Raw genomic sequence first — 3,986 nt, forward strand, 5'->3', positions numbered from 1 at the left:
TATGCTTCATATTTCTAACTAGAAAAAGGATGAGATGCAAAAAAACGCGATCGATTGATGTGCACTTTCTTCGTACGGATAAAACGCAGAGAGACTTAATTGCGCGATGAGACTATGAGATTGAGTTCCCATCCTCCGCGCGGAAAGTGGGAAGGATTTTGTTGAGAGCGTGCACGCGTGTGCGTGCTCGCGAGAGATATCGAGTGACGGAGACGATGGCTGGGATTCCTAGCGGAATGTATCGGAAACTGGAAGACTCGTACGGGTGTTTTCAAGGGAGGAAAAGGGGACGGAGGAGAGGATGGGAAAGGTTTGGGGAGGAGAGCGAGACGGGAGGTGCAGATACTCGGAAGAGCAGAGTGGCAGAGATGGGTAAGAGAGAAGAGAAGAGAAGAGAAGAGGCAGAGGCTTGCCGGCGACACAGGCACATCAATAATACATGTCGTCTGCTTGCTCCACCTCTTGCCCCCTTTCGTTGTCTTCCATGATCTCCGAAGCTTATAACTGGCTCTGACGCAAGTAACCTCTCTTACCCTCTCACTCTCTCCCTCTCTCCCAACTTGCCTCTCTTCTTTTTACGATGACCGATTTTTTTTCACTGTGCTTTTAAGCTCCAGGAATACGACTGATTTTTACTACGTCGAACGAATCGATAACGCTGCAGATAGAATTCAATGGAACCAACTTCTTGTTAACTTCCTAGGAAAATATACATTCTTTGAGAAAATTATAAATATATATTTGACGCCGACGTGAACACATGTCTAACGACTAACTTAAATTTATATGATTTTTGTTGAAGAATTTTGTAATGTAAGGGATGTGCAATTTCTTAAAACCAGTGAGTTATTATTATCAATAATAAAATTTTTACGCATAATATAATGCAGGTTATTAAATTAATTGATATTCTTTCGTTTAGTACTTACAATTTTGACATTTCGATTAAGAAGAGCTGTGCTCGCAATTCAATGAGGAACCACTCAGTTTTTTGGAAACTTTTGCACTTATATTTATTATTTAATGAGAATATAATTGGACTTAAATTTATTTGGAATATTCTGAAGATGGTTGTAAAAAGCAGCCGAAATGTTGATCAATTATTGTATGAATTATTGTATGAATAAATGGAAAGGAAATTTTTATATAATAAGACACAAATAACAACTATGTATTAGTTCTAATTTGCCCGGCTTTATTGTAATATTAATTTGAAGATGATAAATGTTATACTTCATTTATATGTAAAGAAATATAATGAAGTAAATTTGGACGCTTTTACGTTTGCGCGAGTATTCTCAGAGACTAAAAAATTCGTACGTTCGTTCCCGCTCTTTGATTAGTATATTTTTTCAGATAGCAGCAAATTTGATCGAAAGTTCACCTTAGTATTCCGCTCAGGGATATTCCGGAAACGCAAAACGCTTTTGCGAGGTGAACGTGATGACGGAGCGAAGGGGATTTATCTCCTTGCAGCTCTTCGCGGAGCCCCCAATCCCCGTCGTTTTCTTTCTCTCTTTCCATTTTTATTAAAATGCCAGCGAGGGAAAGAAAGAAGGAAAGGAAGAAAGAGAAAGAGAGAGGAAGGAAGAAAGAAAGAAAGCGACCTGCTCGCGCAAAATATGAAAATCCATACAGTCGCGAGGAGAAAATATCCGTCATTTAAAATGGATGGATTTAGGTGGATATAAAAGTGGAGGGGTGGAAGAAGAAACCAGCGGTAGCGCGCGCGAGGGTGGCACCTACTTCGGTCCAGGCAGGGGGGGGAGGGGAGGGGGAAGGAAGGAAGAAGGTGGCCCAAGGGTGAACGAGGGGGTGGAAGCAGGGGCAACTACTGAAAGTCGACGGTAGCTGAAGCGGCGGCGGCGGCGAAGGTGGAGGTGGTGGTGGCGGCGGCGGTGGTTGCCGGTGGTGTTGGAGATTTAAGGGAGACATTTTAAATGGATGGTTCCCTCGGAGAACCCGGGGCCTCCGGTATTATCCAATGGCGTAGCTCGTCTCTCGTACCCTCGCGTTTCTCCGCAAGAATTCGCGAGAAAGAAGGAAGCGCGAGGATGAAAAGGAGGCGCCCACCCTCTCCCGCCGTATGCTCTTTCGCGTAGGACGCTGCGGGGTGATATTTAACCCTTAACGTAACTCTTACGTGAGGTACTAGTAAACGTCTCGTCGTTCGCCTTACACGATTACGCAACGTGAAATATTCGAAGAAAAGCCAGCTTGATTGAAAACGATTGGGATTAAGATGCGCAAGATTCTTTACATACTTGAACGCTTCGGATTCCCTCGAAACATAATATGACATTTATTTACGAATTTTATTTGCCATTTGTTTACTTCACAATCATGTTGCATTCATCATTCGCAAAATACGAATTGCGCGAAAAATAAGATTTAAACGCTCTATTTTTCAAGAAACTGCAGATACAACTCACAATTATTGCATGAAAGTTATTATCGAGAATAAGATCAGCAAATAATAGTAATGCATAAAATTTACATTTTGACGATATTTTCTCAAATGGTACCACGAGCGAAGGTAGTGCTCCATCTCTTTAAGAAGCCTCTGTTTTCGGGATCGATAGGGAACGCAATCGCATTCAACACCTCTAGCGTCTTACGTCTTGCACGTAATCTCGTTCGAAAAATTGATCATCTCAGAAATATATCGTTCCTATGTCAGGTGCACAAAATAATTTCGGCGAATGTCTCGCTTGAATCTGAATTATTCATTGCGCAAGACTCATTATCTTTTTAGTATAGACAATAGTCTGAGAAAAATACACGAAACCAGCCGAAATGGATTCCAAGATGCAACCGCGTCCGCGTTGTAACCTCGAGCTTTACTCCCGATATAACTTGGGATTAATGGCCACCGTTCCTATGGCGGTCCTTCAGGATCATGCCCGTCCGTTAATCCCGAACTCGATAACCTCCTGGCAGGATCTTCGTCTTCGCGGAAGCTACACGATGTCTCGCCAGTGATCCCTCCTATTCAGTTGAAGAATACTTTATATATATTTTAATATAACTTTCTCGGTCTGAATTTGAAAAAATTATATTAACTCTTAGAGATTTTGGACAATAAACCATTACTTAAGCTTTAGATCTTAAGTCGTAAGAAATTGAACAATCACAGTCGAATATGAAAAAAATAATCATCATTGGTCAATTTCTTACAGCTTAAGACTTAAGCTTAGTAATGGCTTATTGTAGACTGCCTCTTACAATTGAAAGAATAATCAGTCTTTTGTAAGATATTCTGTGATAAAAAATAAATATAAAATAATATTAAACTAAGAATCTCATAGGAAATATAAAATAATTTGATTCAGAATAAAAGAATTGTGAATTTTGAAAAATTATGGAAAATATATTTTATGTGGTACCATGATATTACAATATATAGAATTCCCTGTAAGATTTCTCTTAGGATGGCGACTTATTGAGATCCGCTCCATTTTCTACGAAAAGAGGAAAAGCGCGGTGCGGGTACGACCAATCGCGATTCAGCAGTTATCACGACCAATCGTCGAGTTTCCAGCATTCGGATGTGACTGCGAACAGGTGGAGGCGGTGTATGGATGGGGGTCGAATCCCGCGACGAGGGCCGGCGGGTACCGGCGGAGAGAGAGGAGAGAGAGAGAGAGAGAGAGAGAGAGAGAGAGAGAGAGAGATAGAGAGAGAAGAATGGTCCTGCGCGATTTGCGAGGAGTTTCCCGAATTCATTTCTACAGACCGGAAGTCGGCGTCGTATTTGCGCTTTCCATTGGATTTCCGAGTGTCGTCTGGGGCCAATGGCACAGCGAAATGCCGACTGTCGGTGTCGCTGTGTGGTTTTCCAGGGGGGTAGGTTACGCCCCGCGCAGCGCGTACGTATATATGCGAGCGGGCGCGTAGTGGTACGAACGAAGAGAGATAAAGAAGAGAGAGAGAGAGCGAGAGAGAGAGAGAGAGAGAGAGAGAGAGAGAGAGAGAGAGAGAGAGAG

This window comes from Atta colombica, unplaced genomic scaffold (assembly GCF_001594045.1).
Source record: "Atta colombica isolate Treedump-2 unplaced genomic scaffold, Acol1.0 scaffold38, whole genome shotgun sequence".
NCBI classification, from domain to species: domain Eukaryota; kingdom Metazoa; phylum Arthropoda; class Insecta; order Hymenoptera; family Formicidae; genus Atta; species Atta colombica.